General features: G+C 43.3%; 1 protein-coding gene and 1 pseudogene across 4 annotated transcripts in view; one reads left to right on the top strand and one right to left on the bottom strand.

The window, feature by feature from the left end:
• The window catches only part of LOC135550148 (sodium channel subunit beta-1-like), an 80,302-nt gene extending 73,305 nt beyond the window's left edge, over window positions 1–6,997 (bottom strand). The window contains exons 1-3 of one of the 4 annotated variants that reach the window (XM_064980676.1): window positions 6,918–6,997; window positions 4,170–4,395; window positions 1,475–1,586 (exon numbers count right to left, since the gene is read on the bottom strand). The gene's annotated coding sequence lies outside the window, so the exon portion shown is untranslated. Of the gene's footprint in view, window positions 1–1,474; window positions 1,587–4,169; window positions 4,396–5,061; window positions 5,183–6,329; window positions 6,495–6,917 lie in introns of those variants that run through there. The other 3 variants (XM_064980673.1, XM_064980677.1, XM_064980674.1) reach the window with 3 other exon arrangements.
• Window positions 5,562–15,118, top strand: LOC135550147 (hypermethylated in cancer 2 protein-like; annotated as a pseudogene).
• Window positions 15,119–22,679: the final 7,561 nt, after the last annotated feature.

Below are 22,679 nucleotides of genomic sequence, written 5' to 3'. Positions count from 1 at the left end.
GTTGAGTTCCCAGTTGTCTTGAAAGCAGAGAATGTTGACAAAGTCTGATGACAAAATTTGGTCACTGTTCAAGTGAACACAGCACAACAAGGTAAGTCCTAAAATGTCTTGTATGCTGCTGAATAAATTATGTAATATGCCAGGGAGATATGTATACTGTAGCTAAGAAAGTAATACTAAGTGTATTTTGTGTAGTAAGCTGTTAGTAGGCCATAGTTTGGTCTATTTTCACCTCTTAATTTTACTTACTGTTCTGACTTGGTGGTGCACATGTAGCCTATAACCTGTTTTTGAGAAATGTAAATCATTGAATATTGTAAGAGCTTTCATTGTCTGCTTATATGCCCCTTGTATTTATCCTACGGTTCTGACTAAGAACGGCCCATGTTCTGAATTCTATCGCCGTACATTTCAAAAGTGCTGAACAAATAGTTATATTGACTACGTCCATCCTAGCTCGCTCATTAATGTCTTAATCAAAATTACGGATTGCCTCTTGTCCACTTGTCGTCCCCTTATGCCATAGTTTGTGCATCTCAATTGTCAGTAGAAACCACAATTGTTTAAGCAAGTCAGCCATGTCAGCTATGTTTTTTAAAGGCAGTAAATGAGGTTGGTTAAGAGCAGGAAATAGATGTGGCACGACTTGACCTTAGAGAGTGTAAATGTAAATGAAAAAGATATAAATGTAAGTCAGTCAGGATAGGAAGGAAGAAGATATGACCGTCTTGTGGTAGTAACAGACTAATATTCAACTTCATCAAATAGGCCTACACATTTCATTTACCATGGAATGAGCCTTGCATAAATAAATAAAGTATGTGTGTGTACAGTGCATTCGGAACGTATTCAGACCACTTGACTTGGATTCTGGGTAAACTTTGAACATATAAAAGGAGTGTAAGAGACTGGTTTTTACATCAGAAGTTAATGGTTCTCTGTAGAAAGACAGATGACTTTGGAATCTGTTAGGTGGACGGGAGGAAGTCACAGGATTGCTATATGGGAAGTGGATGGACATCTGTGGATTAGGCGAAGGAGGGGTTGAGGTCAGGTCAGATCCCCAGAAGGGAGAAATTATGGTTTATTATCCTATTATCCTCTTCCTGTCGAACCATAAGATGTAAGGATTGGAGAGAAGGAGGAGTGTCTAAAGTGGAGTATATATACTTGTAATGATGGAAACATGCCTTTGTCTGAATACAGCTGTCGACACTTGGTTAAGCTTCTCTAGTGTCCGTGAGTTATTTACTCTGAAAAATTAGAACAACTTTTTGCACATTTTATTACAAAATGACAAAGCAAAAATGTATTAAAAATAAAATACAGAAATACCTAATTTACATAAGTATTCAGACACTTTGTTATGAGACTCGAAATTGAGCTCAAGTGCATCCTGTTTCCTTAGATCATCCTTGAAATGTCCACCTGTGGTAAATTCAATTGATTGGACATGATTTGGAAAGGCACATACCTTTCTATACAAGGTCCCACAGTTGACAGTGCATATCAGAGCAAAAACCAAGCCATGAGGTCGAAGGAATTGTCCGTAGAGCGCTGAGACAGGATTGTGTCGAGGCACAGATCTGGGGAAAGATACCAAAAAATGTATGCAGCATTAAAGGTCCCCAAGAACACAGTGTCCCCCATAATTCTTAAATTGAAGAAGTTTGGGACCACCAAGACTCTTCCAAGAGCTGGCCATCTGGCTAAACTGAGTATTCGAGGTAGAAGGGCCTTGGTCAGGGAGGTGACAAAGAACCAAACGGTCACGCTGAAAGAGCTCCAGAGTGCCTCTGTGGAGATGGGAGCACCTTCTAGAAGGAGACCCATCTCTGCAGCACTCCACCAATCAGGCATTTATGGTAGTGGTCAAATGAAGTCACTCCTCAGTAAAAGGCACATAACACCCCGCTTGCCAAAAGGCACCCAAATGACTCCCAGACCATGATTAAAACTTGTTGTAGATAGGGGGCAGTATTTTCACTTTGGATGAATTGCGTGCCCATAGTGAACTGCATCAAACTCTGTCCTAGATTGCTAATATATGCATATTATTATTACTATTGGATAGAAAACACTCTGAAGTTTCTAAAACTTTTTGAATTAGGTCTGTGAGTATAACAGAACTCATAGGGCAGGCAATCTTCCAAACAGGTTTTGAAATTCTGACATTTGGGGCAACTTTGACGTCATCGCCCCCTTCCTTCCCAACAAGTTATGGATCTGGAAACACTTCCTACGCCTTCCACTAGATGTCCTCATTCAGAAAGTGTAATGGAGCATTTGCTGTGAACTTTGACCTAATGGGAGGGAAAATAGTCGGTGTCGCAACAGAATGCCATTATGCTGTGGCGCATTTCTCTGTGAGTGCTACGGCTGTTCCAATCAGCCCCAGATGAAAACGAATGATCCGGTTGGAACGTTATTGGATATATATGATTATAACATCCTGAAGATTGATTTTGTACTTAGTTTGACCAGTTCATTCGACCTGGAATATATCTTTTGGAAGTTTTCATGCAAGTTATCTTGGACCAGCAGTCAGTTTTTGGGCACGTGAGCTGAAAGTGATAGCAAATGCAGCTACTTGGAAACTAGTATTGGACATTATGGAACAAAACAATGATTTAGTGTGGAACTAGGACTCCTTCTACATTCTGATGAAAGATCATCAAAGGTAAGGGAATATTTATATTGTAATTTTGTATTTCTGTTGACTCCAATTTGGCAGAGAAATATTGTTACGCCTGAGCGCCGTCTCAGATTATTGCAATGTTAGGCTTCAATGTTTAAAAAAAAATCTGACACAGCGGTTGCATTAAGAACCAGTCTTTAATTTTATGTAGAACATGTATCTTTAGTCAAAGCTTACGATTAGTATTTCTGTTATCTGGCGTAGTTTTCTATAATTCCTCCGGATACTTTGGAGGAATTTCTGAACATGGCGTCTGTCACGCCCTGGTCTTAGTATTCTGTGTTCTCTTTATTATTTTGGTTAGGCCAGGGTGTGACATGGGTGATTTGTGGTTTGTTTTGTCTAGGGGTTTTGTAGTTTATGGGATTGTGTTTAGTTAAGTAGTCTAGGAAAGTCTATGGTTGCCTAGAGTGGTTCTCAATCAGAGGCAGGTGTTTATCATTGTCTCTGATTGGGAACCATATTTAGGCAGCCATATTCTTTGGGTATTTCGTGGGTGATTGTTCCCATCTCTGTGTTTTGCACCAGTTAGGACTGTTTTTGGTTTTCCACGTTTTCTTGTTTTGTATAAGTATATTGTTCACGTTATCATCTTTATTAAAGATGTTTAGAAATAACCACGCTGCGTTTTGGTCCGCCTCTTTCACCAGAAAACCGTAACAGCGTCAATGTAAACCGAGATTTGTGGATATAAAAATGCATATTATCGAACAAAACATAAATGTACTGTGTAACATGTCATATGACTCATCTGATGAAGATTTTCAAGAGGTTAGTGATTGATTTTATTTCTAATCTTGCTTTTGTGATTTTTATCTTTGGCTGTGGGGATGTTTTTCAGCGGCATGGACTGTTCAGGATCGAGGGAAAGATGAATGGAGCAAAGTACAGAGCGATCCTTGATGAAAACCTGCTCCAGAGCGTTCAAGACCTCAGACTGGGGTGAAGGTTCACCTTCCAACTGGACAAGACCATAAACACACAGCCAAGACAACACAGGAGTGGCTTCGGGACAAGTCTCCGATTGTCCTTGAATGGCCCAGCCAGAGCATGAACCTGATCAAACATCTCTGGAGAGACCTGAAAATAGATGTGTAGCGACGCTCCCATTCCAACCAGACAGAGCAAAGTATTGAGTAAAGGGTCTGAATACTTATGTAAATGTGACATTTAAATGTTTCATATTTTATAAATTAGCAAAAAAATAAACTGTTTTTGCTTTGTCATTATGGGGTATTGTGTGTAACTTGACGAGAGAAAAAAACAATTTAATCCCTTTAGAATATGGTTGTAACATAACAAAATGTGGAAAAAGTCAAGGGGTCTGAATACTTTCTGAATGCACTGTATGTGTGTTTGGGGAGGGGATGTTAAGCCTGCTTGTTGTAGTACTGTACCACGTTCGTGTGTGTCTCTCTCTCTCTCTCTCTCTCTCTCTCTCTGTGTTATTCCCCCTTCATCCATTACTCACCTGTTCCTGAGTCTGTTGCTGAGGCTGCCTCCAACCAGCGTCTGTTTGGAGGGCAGAGCAAAGCGTTTTAGCTGCTATCTACTCCGGACCCCGGGCATAGACGGGCACGGGCACCACCTCAACACCCACAGCCACTCCTCCACTGCAGGCTCCTCCTGCCTCTGCCTCTCTGCCTAGACCAGCACCCAGAGACCACCTCACAGCCCAGCCCAAAGCAGCCAGGCCACTGGGGAAATAAGAACAGAAGACAACATCGTCAATACAACAATAACAGGCCACTACAGAGACGGACAGAGAAGAAGTCAGTAAAGGACAGGGTAATGTTTAGAAGGCACAACACGTAATAATATTATCTGAACTTGTGCAATATCAAATGCTTTTTGTTTGTTTTTTGGAAACAGGTTTTATGTTGTGTGCTCTAATGAATACAACCCAGCTTCAATAAAGAGCATAAATAAAGAACTGCATCAACAGGTTTGAGTTCAGATGGATGACCATGCACATGTTGAAGATAGGTCTAATTTAATGAATAGAGATGATGTGAATACTTGCTAGACCTGCCTGGCAGAAACACACACAAGATAATATCTAGACAATGAATTTATATCAACTTTCGACAATGTTATCTATTGAACACAGCCCGGGCACACACACTTTACAATGGCAGAGAGAGAGGTGAGCGACTACACCTAGATAGAACAAGATAATCAGGCTATCCCAATCCTTTGGTGTGTGTGTTTGTGTGAATGTATGGACAATGGAGGAGGTACAGTGCCTTGCAAAAGTACTCACCCCCTTGGCATTTTTCCTATTTTGTTGCATTTCAGCCTGTAATTTAAGTGGATTTTCATTTGGATTTCATGTAATGGACATACAGATTTTTGGTTCCAACCTTTGTGTATTTGTGAGATGCAGAGTAGCTGAATGGATGATCTCTGTGTGGTTCCCAATGTGAAGCATGGAGGAGGAAGTGTGACTGTGCTTTGCCGGTGACACGGTCTGTGATTTATTTAGAATTCAAGGCACACTTAACCAGCATGGCTACCACAGCATTTTGCAGCGATACGCCATCCCATCTGGTTTGTGCTTAATGGGACTATCATTTGTTTTTCAACAGGACAATGACCCAACACACCTCCAGGCTGTGTAAGGGATATTTGACCAATGAGAGTGATGGAGCGCTGCATCAGATGACCTGGCCTCAACCCAATTGAGGTGGTTTGGGATCAGTTGGACCACAGAGTGAAGGAAAAACATCCAACAAGTGCTCAGCATATTTGGGAACTCCTTTAAGACTGTTGGAAAAGCATTCCAGGTGAAGCTGATTGAGAGAATGCCAAGAGTGCAAAGCTGTCATCAAGGCGAATGGTGACTACTTTGAAGTATCTAAAATATATTTGGATTGATTTAACACCTTTTTGGTTACTACATGATTCCATGTGTTATTTCATAGTTAGGATGTACAAATAAAGAAAACCCCTTGAATGAGTAGGTGTGTCCAAATATGTTACTGGTAATGTACATTCACACGTACAGTACCAGACAAACGTCTGTACACACCAACTCATTCAAGGATCTAGGAGACAATAAATAACGAGGGGTAGATGCCTAGATTATTTTAGTAGTTCCACGAGTTAGCCATGGTTGGTAGCTATATGGGCACAGTCACAGACAAGCTCTCACACCCAACACCCATGATGGAACTGTCGAGTCGAGTGTGCGTTACCAAACGAGGACGGGGTGATAATAGAACAATGCTGAATAGAATGTGCTTTAGCTGAAATTGCTGGCATATTTTCAAGACTCGTTTCGCTTTGAGAACCTTAAAACAGGTAATTATCTAGCTAAAGCTATTGTGGAATTGCACACATTTTGTTTCATACTAATTTAGCTACTGTTAGCCTGACTAGCTACGAGTTGAGTGCACTGAGATGAATGGACAAGCAAACTAACTAGCTAGACGATTTCGGTGTTTCTAATGTTCACTATTCCTAACTATAATATCAGACTGTGAAAGAAAGGCGATACAGTTAGGGCTGCGTCTATATAGGCCCTTCAACCCTTTCTGGTTGTAGCTAGCTAGCTAATATAGTTAGATAAATCGCCAGTACATTTAAGATTATCGTAAACCTAGGAATATTGAAGGCACTAGGTCAATACCATATTTGGGTAATTCATCCTCCGCCACCATAGTCCGACTGCTAGCGAACTATATATTCACAGCATACCTAGCTAGAAGTCAGCGGACTAGCTAAAAAGCAAAGGTAGCTAACTGCTAGGTCCTTGCTATCAGGGATCCTTGGGACGTCCATACCCCTCCCATTGCAGTTGTCATTTAAAAAGGTCAATGTTTGGGCTGGGAATTGCCAGGGACCTGGATATTATCAGTATACTTAATTAGGTTCCGATGCGATATGTATTGTGATTCTCACGATTTCGATATGCGATTCGATGTACCAAACATTTCTCACTATATCAGCTGCAGATAGGCTGGGCACATGACATTTCTAAAAACGTTTTTTTTTTCTAATAGAAACTAGTTAATTGCATCCGCCATTGAGCCCAGTTTCGTACCATTTTGTTCCAGCTGTTTGCCGTAGTGTTTAAGTAATCGCGAAAAAACGCCTTATTTTAGGTTCATGTTTCACCCTGCCAGCCCCTATTAGTTCTATAGAGCAACGTGGATCCATCTCGCCTTCCGAACGATATATTCCCTTCCCATTGTTCTGCTTAACCTTGTAGGCTTACCTCGGGTAACTCATTATTAACAACGTTACGGCTACTTGGCTTTAACAGTTCGCCCGTGTACACGTTGAGGTGACCTACAGTGCCAGAGATGAATGGCTGGCGCGTAGCCTTCAAACGTTTTCTGGTCATAGTTAACGTATAATTTTTTTTCAGAAAATGTGTAAAACCTAAACGCATATCCATTTCCTCTTTTTCAAGATGTGAGCGATTTTAAACAGCCAGAATACATTAGTTTATTAAATAACCATTTTAAAGATTTGTTGTTTCTAAATGGCTGCTGGGTCATTAGATATGCATGCAATCTGTTCATTTGTAGGCATCGAATTGAGCGAATGCTGCACAGGTTCACCAAGTTGCAAACCAAATGGATAGGTCTAGCTCATTGATTTGTAGAGCTGACGCAGTTGCTACCTCAGATTGAGGATAGTGTCGTGTATGTAGTGCCCATCGACAGCCACAGGGAGGAGCAAGATACATAAACCCATTCTGTTTTTTACCTTACACTCTGGCAACACTGCTCGCATCGCGTACGTTGCAAAATAAATTTAAACATACTTGTTATTCAATTATTGCACCCACACTGCTTGCAGGCGCCAACGAGTGTCTGCTTTGCCAAGAGCTAAAATAGTTCTAATTGTGACACAGAACGCTGTGCAAGTCCTGCCTCTCCCATCTCATTGGTTTGTAGAAGAAGATACCCACGTGGGTATAACCAATGTAAACAATTGTTTACAGACAGATTATTTCACTGTATCACAATTCCAGTGGGTCAGAAGTTTACATACACTAAGTTGGCTGTGCCTTTAAACAGCTTGGATAATACCAGAAAATTATGTCATGACTTCAGAATCATCCGATAGGGTGTGGGGTGTGTTGTGCAAGGTGTGTTGAGTGGTGGTGTCGAGTCCTGAATGTTGGCCTAAGGTAGAACTAGATATATTTAAATAGTGGAGTAAGGTGGTGGATTAGATGGTAGGGTATTTTGTTGATTAACATTTATTTTCAAGCAAAGTATAAAGGGATAATCTAGAAGGTGGCAGTAATCCAACATTTATTGGATGCCAACCGTCATTAAACCTCATCGAAGAAGAAAAAGTAGGCTTAGGGTTCCCACACGGCCATATTTCCATGTTATAGCGCTTGTTTATGGAAAGCAGAGTAAGACCGTGTGGACTACCTGTGGTTATTAAACGGAAGACAGATGGCACAAACTTGTCACTGAAAAATACTGTTGGTCGCATCTGAGATAAGAGTGTAAAGTGTGTTTTTGCATTTGTTGAAATTATTTTGGTGTGATATGAAATGAGAGAACCGTACAGTAATTGATAATCGATTCACATTTTAAATTGAGTATTTGGCTGTTTTGGCTTCGAGACAAACGGAACGTGCAGGGTCCTTGGGCTAAGGAGTAACGTTAGGCTCCTTTAGTCCAATATTGGGCTACAGAGGGACAAGAAATAGCTGAGAAATTTGAGTCATGGGGGGAAAACAGTGCTGAAAACATATTGGCTACCTAATTTAAAACGAAGATGGAGAACAAGCTATGGAGGAAAAATAGAGTTGATTTGCCAACTAGCAGAAAAATAATATTCTGATATGTAACTGTATCGATGTATCTTCCCCCCCCCCCCCCCCCCCATCACAAGTTAGGGTTTTGGGTAGAGATGTCCCAAGGATTCCCAGATAGCTAGCTAGCAGTAAAGGTTAGTGCTAACAATTTTCTTCCCTGGTTTTAGGCTCAATGGATCAGGGCTGCATTAGCATAGTCTCTGGTGCCCCTGCTGGCCCGATGGTTCAAGTATGCTTCCCTGGTGTGCGTGCAGCAGTTTTGGACAGCCTAAATCGACAGCGGGAGGAAGGACGGCTCTGTGACCTCTCCATCCAGGTGCAGGGACAGGTGTTCAGGGCCCACCGCTGTGTGCTGGCTGCCTCCTCGCCATACTTTCACGATCAGGTTTGTCTGTTTGGGTTTAATGAGAGAGTGTGTACTAGTAGTCTCTCTTGGGTTGACACAATGTACCAATGTTCTGGCTTTACACCTCTTTGTTAACCAGGTTAGTTTGGCATGGAGGAAAAGGCAGTGATGGGAAAGCCTCTCTGGCTTTCGTACGTCACTGCCTTATACATTTGTTGGCCTAGCACAATTCCCGCCCACATTTTAAGCCTACACAAACTTGTGATTTGTTGTGAGAGTTGTCTATATGAAGTTGGACCAGTTTCCCGAAATCGATCTGGTATTTGCCATCCGGACCCGATATACATAAATACTTTTCTACAATAGAGACCCGTTCCAAATGGACCTGAGGACAACTAGACCCATTCCATATAGAACTGGACAGATCCAAGTGAGGGAAGCAGCAGAAAAGTCAATTTTTAAGGTACTTTATTAACCAGAGCTAATAAAGTGAGGTAGATAGACGTGAAGCTCTAGCAGGGGCCATGCTGTGTGTGTGCGCGCTACTGAGTGTGAGCGAGTGACAAATGGGGGAGGGAGAGGCGAGAGCTCGCAACTAACAAAGGCGACTCATGCTATAATAGACTATTAGTTGCCCTAGCTAGGTTATTTATCATCGAATATGATTACATAATACCTGTCTTGACTGCAAACCGGGAGAAGCTAGCTAGGCTAATGGCGGCTGCATGCGCTTTATCATCCTACACAGTTACAAACAACTCCATTCAGAATATAAAGTAGTAGCCTACCTGTTGGCTCTTGGTCGTTTGTAGCCTCTCTCCTTTTGCCCCACAGGAAGACTCTGACTGTAGCCTAGTGTGTCTTTTATACAGGTAACAAGTTCAAACAGGTGCAGTTAATACAAGTAATGAGTGGAGAACAGGAGGGCTTCTTAAAGAAAAACTAACAGGTCTGTGAGAGCCGGATTTCTTACTGGTTGGTAGGTGATCAAATACTTATGTCATGCAATAAAATGCAAATTAATTACTTAAAAATCATACAATGTGATTTTCTGGATTTTTGTTTTAGATTCCGTCTCTCACAGTTGAAGTGTACATATGATTAAAAAATACAGACCTCTACATGCTTTGTAAGTAGGAAATACACTGCCGATTTTGCAGGTTCAAATATTTGTTCTCCCCACTGTACCTGTGACAATCCTATCAGACCCGTGACATTATTTTGGATCCGGACCTGCTCAGATCCCGTCTCAGGTATTCAGCTACAGGTGGAGCCTTGAAGACCTCTATTGTGAAATCCTATTTTTTTGTTATCACTTTCACCAGGTGTTGCTGAAGAATGTGACGACAGTGTCTCTGCCCTCTGTCATGGACCCTGTGGCCTTTGAGAGTGTCCTGAGTTCAGCCTACACTGGCCAACTGAGCATAGTGCGTGATGACATTGTCAACTACGTGACTGTAGCCAGCTTCCTCCAGATGTGGCATATTGTTGACAAGTGTACAGAGATCCTGAAGAGACCTCGACCCCCAGCAGAATGCAACCTTGGGGATGCTGCAGCTGCCACACACCATGGTGCCTCCTCAAGGCAGCAGTCCCCAAGCAGCACTGACTGCCTATACATGGAGAGAGAGGGGAAAGGTAAGGAGAGGAGGCCCTATGGCCAGGAGCAGAGTTCGCTGCCTCCATTGTCCACGTGGAGGAGGCCCCAGCAGTTCCCCAGGTGGAGCCGCCCCAGGTCCTCACCCCAGCAAGTCATATCCATGCCTGCCCAGCACCTAGCTGACTCGCACCTGGACTACCACCCTGCTGGGGAGAGTGACTACTCCAGCTGTGAGGAGGTGTGGATGTCCAGCCACAGCAAAGCCAGCCCCCTAAGCCATCATGATGGGAGAGGACTGGACCATAGCCACACCAGGCATGGGGGGATTCCTGGTGAGGCGTTGAGACTGAGAGCTAGACTGAGACAGAGAGCAGTGCCACCAAGTGCTGAGAAACTCCATGGCAGGGATAGAGGAAGTGGAGGGGGCTTTGTGGAAGAGCCTCAGGAGAAGAGAGGGACTGAAAGAGGGATTGAAGCAAATGAAGAAATGGGGGAAGAGGAGAAGAGGGAGGTGCCTGAGCGGAGAGGAAACTCTGGTATGTACTCCTAGAATGTGAAATGTAAACCGGACTTGGCGATTGATATGCCTGGGTTGGTTGTGTTTATAAAAGTCTCTTTCAATGGGGCATTCTGCAGTTGCTACATCAATTTTTTGGACTTCTAAATTAATGATATGTACCCATTTGATTCTTGAAGAATATACCTTATAAATGCCACATGAGCTTAGTTCAACTGTCGTAACCCCTCAGAACCCCAAATTGTTTGCTTGTTTTACTCCAATGTTTATAAACAAAGTAATCTAAACAAACACAAACAAATACTGTTCAAGTCGGAAGTTTACATACATCTTAGCCAAATACATTTAACACTTTTTTTTTTACAATTCCTGACATTTAATCCCATTAAAAATGCCCTGCCTTAGGTCAGTTAGGATCACCACTTTATTTGAAGGATGTGAAATGTCAGAATAAGTGCTTTATTTCCGCTTTTATTTCTTTCATCACATTCCCAGTGGGTCAGAAGTTTACATGCGACCAAATACTAATTGAGTGTATTGCCATTAAATAGTTCAACTTTGGTCAAACATGTTGGGTAGCCTCCCACAAGCTTCCCACAATAAGTTGGGTGAATTTTGGCCCATTACTCCTGACCGAGCTGGTGTAACTGAGTCAGGTTTGTGGGCCTCCTTGCTCGCACACGCTTTTTCAGTTCTGCCCACACATTTTCTATGGGACTGAGGTCAGGGCTTTGTGATGGCCACTCCAATACCTTGACTTTGTTGTCCTTAAGGCATTTTGCCACAACTTTGGAAGTATGCTTGGGGTCAGACCCATTTGCGACCAAGTTGTAACTTCCTGATTGATGTCTTGAGTTGTTGCTCAATATATCCACATAATTTTCCATCCTCATGATGCAATCTATTTTGTGAAGTGCACCAGTCCCTCCTGCAGCAAAGCACCCCCACAACATGATGCTGCCACCCCGTGCTTCACGGTTGGGATGGTGTTCTTCGGCTTGCAAGCCTCCCCCTTTTTCCTCCAAACATAACAATGGTCGTTATGGCCGCACAGTTCTATTTTTGTTTCATCAGATAGATACTTTTGTACCTGTTTCCTCCAACATCTTCACAAGGTCCTTAGCTGCTGTTCTGGGATTGATTTGCACTTTTGCACCAAAGTACATTTATCTCTAGGAGACAGAACACGTCTCCTTCCTGAGCTGTATGATGGCTGCGTGGTCCCATGGTGTTTATACTTGCGTACTATTGTTTGTACAGATGAACGTGGTACCTTCTGGCATTTGGAAATTGCTCCCAAGGATGAACCAGACTTGTGGTGGTCTACAATTATTTTTCTGAGGTATTGACTGGTTTTATTTAGATTTTCCCATGATGTCAAGCAAAGAGGCACTGAGTTTGAAGGTAGGCCTTGAAATACATCCACAGGTGACTCAAATGATGTCAATTAGCATATCAGACGTTTCTAAAGCCATGACATCATTTTCTGGATTTTTCCAAGCTGTTTGAAGGCACAGTACACTTTTGACTCACTGGAATTGTGGTACAGTGAATTCTAAGTGAAACAATCTCTGTGAACAATTGTTGGAAAAATTACTTGTGTCAAGCACAAAGTAGATGTCCTAACCGACTGGCCAAAACTATAGTTTAACAAGAAATTTGTGGAGTGGTTGAAAAAAGAGTTTTAATGACTCCAACCTAAGTGTATGTAAACTTCTGACTTCAACTGTAGTTTTAACCATTAGAAAGAGGAGTATGTATGTAGAACACCTTGCACTGTAGGCAATGAAGACTACCCCATGGCAAGGCACTACAAGTCCTTACACCATGGCAACCCTGCCTCCCCACAAGCTATGGGTATTGATCATGTTCCGGCCTCTATTAGAAAAGGGGACCGCCTTTAACAGTTAAACCAAAGGGAAAGTTTTTGGATTTACAAACTACAGGTCACTAAATACCCTGGTTTAAATTAAGATATGGAATTCTCACCATTCCTGTTGGGTCGTGATGGGTCCATTTGCTGTCATCTCGTGGACAATTCGCTCCTTTGCCTTCAGCTGTGTTTAGACTGTTGTTCATGTTTTGCTGTGTACTATGGAATATATTGCTTTCTTATTCTTGACACTTCTCCCAGTCATATTTAAGGTTAGAACTACCTCTCTAAGTGTTCTGATACTTCTAGCTTGGAGTTGTATTTGTATGGTAACATAGCTACGGTATTTCACTTTTTTTAATGTGTATAGTATTGCTTACTAGGTGTGTCCAATCAATCTTGTAACCACTCCCTCTTCTAATTAGGGCTAATTGGAAAAGCTGTTCAAAAGAGGACATTGTATTATTTCTTTGTACTCCCTGACGAAGGCCATGCAGCCGAAACTTTGTTTCTATTGAACATGCCATACAAATAAAGGCATTTTAATTAATTATATGAAGAGTACCTTGGTCCTCCCTTTTTTTTGTAGTAATTTTAACCATGCTGAGGCTATAATTTTTAAATCATGGATGCACCCATAGCTATGTTGTGTTTTTTGAGTGGTTACATTTTATCTAGCCCCATCCATCAGCTTTTTACCCAAACCGGGGCAGGGAATATGCTTTATTGTTTCAACTGCTGATAATTTTAAACAACTGTCTCCTATTTATGAGATGATAAGCACCAATATGTGATAAGCACACATCCCTGTACCATTATATAATTATCTATGTGTATGTCTTTTGTACATTGTACATCTTTCTGTTTTGTATTTCTCCAGGAGACTTGCACACTAGTGTACACCATGTTGAAGAGGGAGGACAGCCAGAGGGGAAAAAGAGCTCAGGGGAACTGCAGAAGAAAGAGGAGAGACCGCTGGGGAGAAGCTTAGCCCTGACTTCTCCCCATGTTGTGGATCCAGATGATGTGATTCCTGGCCCATCCTGCCCAGCTCCTACACCCTCATCCCGGACGCAGTGGCAGGCCGGTCCCTGGTCTCAGCAAGTAGCTAGGCCGCAAGCTGGAGAGGAATACTACAGAAGAGAAGACGATGAAGAAGATGAGGAGGAAGTGGACTTTGGCCGATTTGCAGATGGTGCTTTTGGAAGGGGAACCTATGATGAGATTGAGGATGGCACCGGGCAAGTTTCTCAGAGACCCTTAGTACCTGACTCTCCTGATGACAATGACTTTATCCTGGGGGCCCAAGAGTTGAACTGGCCCTCTGGGGCAGACATGACCCATGGTGGTGGTACCCCAACCTCCAGCTGCCACCTGTCCCCATCCCCTGCTCCATTCCCCCTTCCTCCTCACCCCCCATCCCCTCTTCCTCCTCCCTCTCCCTTGCTGGGGCCCCTTACACGGGCAAAGTGCACTTCTGCCACTGTGGGAAGGCCTATACCCTGAAGAGCATGCGTGACCGCCACGTCAAGATGCAGCACCTCAACCTGCGGCCCTTCGCCTGCCCTGTGTGCACCAAGAGCTTCAAGATGAAGCACCACCTGACCAAGCACCTGAAGACCCATGGTGGGCTGCGGCCTTATGAGTGTGGCCTGTGTGGGAAGAAGGTTATCTGGAGGGACAGTTTCCTGCGCCACCAGGCCCGCTGTGAGAGACTGGCCGCCAGCTGTGATGGCGCTGCTGCCAGTAGTAACACCAGAGCGGCTGCCGACATGGACGATGGTTATGCTTATGGGTTCGGGGAGGGGTTTCTCTCACAAGGCGGGCAGGTGAAAGTGGAGCAGGCAGACTTTCAGGGGGAGGCAGAGTCTGGGATGGGTGGGCTGTTAGGGGCTGGGGCTGAGTTAGGCTCTCAGTCAAGGACTCTGGTTAGCCACAACTTTAAGGAGGAAGCCAGCGACAGGTTTAGCTGAAGCAAAATGAGATAAACAGGTGGAATATAGGGCCCACAGCACTTGAATTGAGTAAAAGATTGGTTGATTATGCTCATAATGGTCCATGTGTAATCCATTAACACTCAGATCCATGTTAATGCACCTGTTTGTGAACAATTATTCTACGAGGGACATTTCTTTATTTATTTAAATGACTATCCCATCATGCTATTGATATTGCAAAAGAGGGCACAAACATGTGATGTGAGTCTGTGTACATTTTGTATATTTAAATGAGCCAATTTATCTAATGGGCTGTCTTGTGAATGTGTTTGAGTCACAATAAACTCCGTTTGCACAGATATGGTTTGAACAACAAGTTATCAGGGTCATATTGGATAACTAACATAATGCCATAACTGTAGTGGTTTGCTTCCCAGGAATATTGGAATAAATTACTGAATATTAATTGAAAGTGTATGCAGGGTAAGTACAGGGAACACAAGCGGTCTCTCCTGCTAAATGCAAGAGAAAAAAAGTGTCATGTCTTATTTTCATAGTTTGCAGCTAGGTCTGTCCCAAATGGCACCATATTCATTATGTAGTGCACTATAAGGTCAAATGTACTGTAGTGCACTATATAGGGGAAAGAATGCCATTTGGGACCCATAGTACACACCGAGTAGATCAACCTGTACAAGGACACTGCAATCCACTTTCATCAACCCAGCCATCTAGACATTATCTCACATTTATTTTAGAATAACATTTTATTTAAGTTGTCACATGCGGCGAATACAACCGGTGTAGACCTTACCGTGAAATGCTTACTTACAAGCCCTTTAACCAAAAATTAAGTTCAAGAAATAGACGTAATAAAATATTTACTAAATAAACTAAAGTAAAAAATAAATCAAATCAGTAAAAAAGTAAGACAAATGTACTTAACAATAACGAGGCTATAATACAGGTTAGTTGAGAGAATTTGTAAAGTGACTATGCATAGATGGTAAACGGTGAGTAGCAGCAGTGTAAAAACAAGGAGGGTCAATTTGATTAGTTTAGTTGTTTAGCAGTTTTATGGCTTGGGGATAGAAGCTGGGAGCCTTTTAGTCCTAGACTTGGTGCTCTGGTAGCGCTCGCTGTGCAGGAGAAGAGAGAACAGTCTATGACTTGGGTGACTGGAGTCTTTGACAATTTCTTGGCCTTCCTCTGACGCCTAGTATATAGGTCCTGGATGCCAGGAAGCTTAGCCCCAGTGATGTACTGGGCTGTACGCACTACACTCTGTAGCGCCTTATGGTCAGATGCCGAGCACTTGGGTGACTGGAGTTTTTGACAATTTCTTGGCCTTCCTCTGACGCCTAGTATATAGGTCCTGGATGCCAGGAAGCTTAGCCCCAGTGATGTACTGGGCTGTACGCACTACACTCTGTAGCGCCTTATGGTCAGATGCCGAGCACTTGGGTGACTGGAGTCTTTGACAATTTCTTGGCCTTCCTCTGACGCCTAGTATATAGGTCCTGGATGCCAGGAAGCTTAGCCCCAGTGATGTACTGGGCCGTACGCACTACACTCTGTAGCGCCTTACGGTCAGATGCCGAGCAGTTGCCATACCAGGCGGTAATGCAACTGGTCAGGACACACTCAATGGGGCAGCTGTAGATCTTTTGAGGATCTGGGGACCCATGCCAAATCTTTTCAGTCTCCTGGGGGGGAAAAGGTGTTGTCGTGCCCTCTTCACAACTGTCTTGGTGTGTTTGGACCATGATCGTTTGTTGTTGATGTGGACACCAAGGAACTTAACTCTCGACCGTCTCCACTTTTCCTGTAGTCCACGATCATCTCCTTTGTGTTGCTCACGTTGAGGGAGAGGTTGTTGTCTGGCACCACACTGCCAGGTCTCTGACCACCCTATAGGCTCTCATCATTGTCGGTGATCAGGCACTGTCAGCAGACACTGTTGTGTCATCAGAAAACTTAATGATGGTGTTGGAGTTTTGCTTGGCCACACAGTTGTGGTTGAACAGGGAGTACAGGAGGGGACTAAGCACCCATGAGGGGCCCCAGTGTTGAGGATCAGCTTGGCAGATGTGTTGTTGCCTACCCTTAACACCTGGGGGCGGTCTGTCAAGAAGTCAAAGATCCAGTTGCAGAGGAAGGTGTTTGGTTCCAGGGTCCTTAGCTTAGTGATGAGCTTTGTGGGCACTATGGTGTTGAATGCTGAGCTGTAGTCAATGAACAGCATTCTCACATAGGTGTTCCTTTTGTCCAGGTGGGAAAGGACAGTGTGGAGTGCGATTGCGTCATCTGTAGATCTGTTGGAGCGGTATGCGAATTGGAGATTTCAACAGCCGAGATTTATTTAAACTTTGCTGTCTGTCTTTCCGAAAATTGCAACATTGTTTCAATAGTCAAATTCAATTTTGAGCTGTCCCATAGTAATGAATGTGTAGGGGACGTAAAAGGCAGGCAGCGTTTCTCAGCCAGTCGAAATCATGAATCAGCTGGCATAATTTGTATAGATATATGCAAAGAAATGTAAATTGAAAAAAGGTCAAACAAAACGAAGTGCACCAAGTTTGCAGTCTTTACAGATTCAGTGCAGATTTTTTAATGCCAGGCGAAATCGCTCCTCATTTGCTCATTGTTATGCATGTATCCAAATAATTGTCACTAGAAAACAGCTTAAACAAATGCAAATGCAGCTCCTGTTATTCTGTTTAATGTTTGACGTGACTGTAAGTTAGCCGTAGCTGGCTAGTTAGCAAGCAAGTGATAAGAATGTTGCCAGACGGTATGGCAATGGAACATTTAGAACGAATGACTGGGTCGCGTCCATAAATACAGAACAATAAGACTGAATGACTGGGTCGCGTCGCTGGCAAACGAACGGACAGAATGAACGACCAGCCGGCTTGGGTAGCAACCCTAGATTTATGTCGGGACCATATCTTGTGGAAGGATGAAATAATTAATAAATTAATCAAAATAAAGTTTTTAATTCAAATACTTTTTTTTTAAACAATATGCACATTTTCCCACCAAAAGTGTTTCCATCAAACAGACTTGTTGCAGATAAAAGGCTGTGCCTGATGACGTGGTACACATTTTAAGAATAAGTTAAATGGGTTTTGATTGCATTTTCAACACGATGGTTTTGTCACAAAAACTGCTGAAATAAATCACAAACTTTTCTTTCACTCTATGGTCTAACTCATCCATCTCAATTGGGTAGAGGTCGGGTGATTGTGGAGGCCAGGTCATCTGATGCAGCACTCCATCACTCTCCTTGATCAATTTGCACTTACCCAGCCTGGAGGTGTGCTGGGTCATTGTCTTGTTGAAAAACAAATGATAGTCCCAGTAAGCGCAAACCAGATGAGAAGGTGTATCGCTGCAGAATGCCGTGGCAGCCATGCTGGTTAAGTGTGTTTTAAATTCTAAGTAGATCACTGACAGTGTCAACAGCAAAGCACCATCACACCACCGTGCTCTACGGTGGGAACCACACATGTGGAGATCATCCGTTCACCTACTCACAAAGACATGGCGGTTGGAACCAAAAATCTCAAATTTGGACTCATCAGACCAAAGGACAGATTTCCACCAGTAATGTCCATTGCTCGTGTTTCTTGGCCCAAGCAAGTCTGTTCTTCTTATTGGTGTCCTTTAGTGGTGGTTTCTTTGCAGAAATTCTACCATGAAGGCCTGATTCACGCAGTATCCTCTGAACAGTTGTGTCTTACTTGAAATCTGTAAAGCATTTATTTGGGATGCAAATTATGAGATGCAGTTAACTCTCATGAACTTCTACTCTGCAGCAAAGGTAACACTGGGTCTTTTTTTTAATTAGATTTTTTATAATTATTTATGTCAAAAGACACGAAGAAGAGGTAACATTAAGGTATTAGAACATGAAGGACAAACAATACAACATCAAGACACTATCAAACATGTATCAGTCTTTCCGCAACAGAGCCATCATTATGTGTGAGGGTGCGTGTGCATGATAGTGACATAAAATGTCAGTTTCCTTTTTCACGATCACCGTCTTGTGAAACCCGATTCCTCCAAGATCCCCCCCACAATTCCCCAATAGCTGTCTTTTTGCCCCTCCAACAGCCCCCCCCAGAAGAAAAAAAAATGTTAAAATCCAATTAATTCCATTCCCCACCCCCAAGAACCCCCCAATGCACCAACAACCAACTAAAGAGAAAAAAAAGGAAAAGGCAGAAGAAAATAGCAAACAACAATGCACTTTTTTTTGAACAAACTAATACATTTAAAAAAAAGGACACCAAGGACAACTGAAATCATAACAGCAATGCCTACTTTATATGTTTGTGTGCATGTCTGGCACTATTACAAGAATGTGCGTGTTCTTGTATGTGTTTATTTTAATGAGTGTGTGTATATGCATGTGTACAAACACCTGCACGGCATCAGCCTCAGGCAAACCGGCATTCGTTGTAAAAACACTGCCACTTAGTGTCATTAAAATGTACTTTTATTATGTTTTATTTTGACTTTTTTTTCTCCTTTATCTTTTGACCATCATTCTCTCTCTCACACAGCAACTCCACTCCCACTTGTCTCCAATTCCACATACCAACCTTCAGCTTCCCTCAGCCCATCCATCTATCTCTGCTGGTGCTGGCCACCCACTTCGTGTTTCTACGCAGCACATATCTTTCAACTATGCTATGATGTTTAACGTACAATTGCAATCTATCTAATCGAATAGAATCTACAGATTGCGTGTTGAAGATAAATACTTTTACTAAGAATATTAGTATATTAGTAATTGACTGACCCGGTCTCTCCAGATCTCCTAACAGTACTATTTCTAAGGTCAATTTGAGATCAATGCTATGCATTTTCAGCCATTCCTGAACCTGAGACCAAAAACAGGCTACCTGAGGGCAATACCAAAATAAATGGTATATTGATTCTGTATCCTCACAACAAAATCTGCAGAGCTTCGATGATTTTATGCCCCAAATATTCAACGTTTTGTTGGTGGCAAGAATTCTATATAATAATTTTAGCTGAAAAGCACAAAGTCTTGAATCTTGCATTGTTTTATATATCAACTCATACATGGAATCTTTACATCAAAAATATCACAGTTGTCAACATCCTGGTCCTCAAATGAAACTGGTATACTTTCCTATTTATGTTATTTTTTATTCATCTGACAGTTTTGATTCTTTATATTGGGCAGACAGACCAGTTCCCCACCTCCTCCCGCTGCCACCCGCCTCTTCCATTTTGGGGGTAATGCTGTAATCAATTGGTTGTACTTTTGGATTGAGCAGACCTTCCCATACAATTCTGATAACTCCATGAAGGACATAACTCTACCATTACAATTTACAATATCATTTAAGAACGAAATAACATTTTTAAACATCTTTCCTATAAATACAGGTATTTTATCAACCAGCATATTTGAGTTCAGCCATAATATTTGTTGTACTATTTGTTCTATCTTTTCAGGGGAATGAAATTGAAATTGTAGCCAGCTCTGCAATGCTTGTTTGAAAAAGACAGATACTTTGAAAAAAGTATAATTTTCAATTAATCGAACTGAGACATGGCAATCTGCATTAAGGCAAAAAGGCCATTTTTAAACAATGGATGAGCTTTTCTTATTAATCTACTTGAGAACCATTTAGGGTTCAAATAAAACACTTTTGAATGAGTGAAGCTTTTAGAGAGAGGTTTAGTGCTTTTATATTTAATCATCTCAACCCACCCAATTCATATCATTGTATAGATAGGCTCATTTTATTTTGTCTGGTTTAGCGTCCCAGATGAAGCTAAATATTTTTGCTCATATGATTTGAAAAACGAATCATCAGGAGTAGGCAGCGCCATATGAAAGTGAGTAAACTGAGATATGACTAAGGAGTTAATCAGGGCAATTTTTCCATAAATAGACAGGTATTTACCTCTCCATGGTTGCAGGATCTTGTCTATTTTTACAAGTTTTCTATTGAAATTCATTGTGGAGAGCTTATTTAAATATTTTGTGCGTGGAATACCGAGTATGTCTACTTCACCATCAGCCCATTTTATAGGTAAGGGTCTTCCTTTTCTGGGTCTTCTGTTTCTGTGGCAGTCTTCATGAGAGACAGTTTCATCATAGCGCTTGATGGTTTTTGCGACTACACTTGAAGAAACTTTCAAAGTTCTTGTCATTTTTCACGTCTTAAAGCAATAATTGACTGTAATTTCCCTTTGCTTATTTGAGCTGTTCTTGCCATAATATGGACTTGTGTCACGGTTTTCTGTAGGTGAAAGAGAGTCGGACCAAAATGCTATTGCGATCCATGTTTAATAAAACTGAAGTAAACACAAATAAATATGAAAAAACAATACACGAAAACCGAAACAGCCTAATACTGGTGCAAACTAGCACACGACAGACCTAAGGACAAAAGGACAATCACCCACAAAACCCAACACCAAACAGGCTACCTAAATTTGGTTCCCAATCAGAGACAATGACTAACACCTGCCTCTGATTGAGAACCATATCAGGCCAAACACAGAAACAGACAAACTAGACACACAACATAGAATGCCCACTCAGATCACACCCTGACCAAACAAAACATATAAACATACAAAGCAAACTATGGTCAGGGTGTAACAGTACCCCCCCCCTCCCCAAGGTGCGGACTCCGGCCGCAAAACCTGAACCTATTGGGGAGGGTCTGGGTGGGCTCTGTCTGCTCTGTCTGGCTGCTCCATGCTGACTGACGTCTCTGGCTGCTCCATGCTGACTGACGGCTCTGGCTGCTCCTTGCAGACTGGCAGCTCTGGCGGCTTCTTGCAGACTGGCAGCTCTGGCGGCTTCTTGCAGACTGGCAGCTCTGGCGGCTTCTTGCAGACTGGCAGCTCTGGCGGCTTCTTGCAGACTGGCAGCTCTGGCTGCTCCATGCAGACTGGCAGCTCTGGCAGCTCCTTGCAGACTGGCAGCTCCTTGCAGACTGGCAGCTCCTTGCAGACTGACAGCTCCTTGCAGACTGACAGCTCCTTGCAGACTGGCAGCTCTGGCTGCTCCATGCAGACTGGCAGCTCTGGCTGCTCCATGCAGACTGGCAGCTCTGGCTGCGTTGAACAGGCAAGAGACTCCGGCAGCGCAGGAGAGGAGGAAGACTCTGGCAGCGCTGGAGAGGCGAGGCGCACTGTAGGCCTGATGCGTGGTGCTGGCACTGGTGGTACTGGGCCGAGGACACGCACAGGAAGCCTGGTGCGGAGAGCTGCCACCGGAGGGCTGCTGCGTGGAGGTGGTACTGGGTAGACCGGACCGTGCAGGCGCACTGGAGCTCTTGAGCACCGAGCCTGCCCAACCTTACCTGGTTGAATACTCACGGTCGCTCTGCCAGTGCGGCGAGGTGGAATAGCCCGCACTGGGCTATGCAGGCGAACCGGGGACACCGTGCGCAAGAATGGTGCCATGTAAGCCGGCCCAAAGGAGACGCACTGGGGACCAGATGCGTAGAGCCGGCTTCATGGCATTTGGCTCGACGCTCACTCTAGCCAGGCCGATACGCGGAGCTGGAATATACCGCACCGGGCTATGCACCCGCACTGGGGACACCGTGCGCACCACAGCATAACACGGTGCCTGCCCGGTCTCTCTAGCCCCCCGGTAACAACAGGAAGTTGACGCAGGTCTCCTACCTGGCTTCGCCATATTTCCTGTGAGCACCCCCCAAGAAATTTTTGGGGCTGACTCTCGGGCTTCCTACCGCGCCGCCGTGCTTGCTTCGCCAACTCCATTCTTCTATACCTCTCTTCGCACTGCTCCAGCGAATCCCAGGCGGGCTCCGGCACTCTCCCTGGGTCGACCACCCACCTGTCTATTTCCGCCCAAGTCGTATAATCCAGACTTCGTATCTCCTGCTG

Source organism: Oncorhynchus masou, chromosome 12, assembly GCF_036934945.1.
Source record: "Oncorhynchus masou masou isolate Uvic2021 chromosome 12, UVic_Omas_1.1, whole genome shotgun sequence".
NCBI lineage: Eukaryota > Metazoa > Chordata > Actinopteri > Salmoniformes > Salmonidae > Oncorhynchus > Oncorhynchus masou.
The sequence above is the reverse complement of the archived record's forward strand: the minus strand, read 5'-3'. Positions and strand labels throughout refer to the sequence as shown.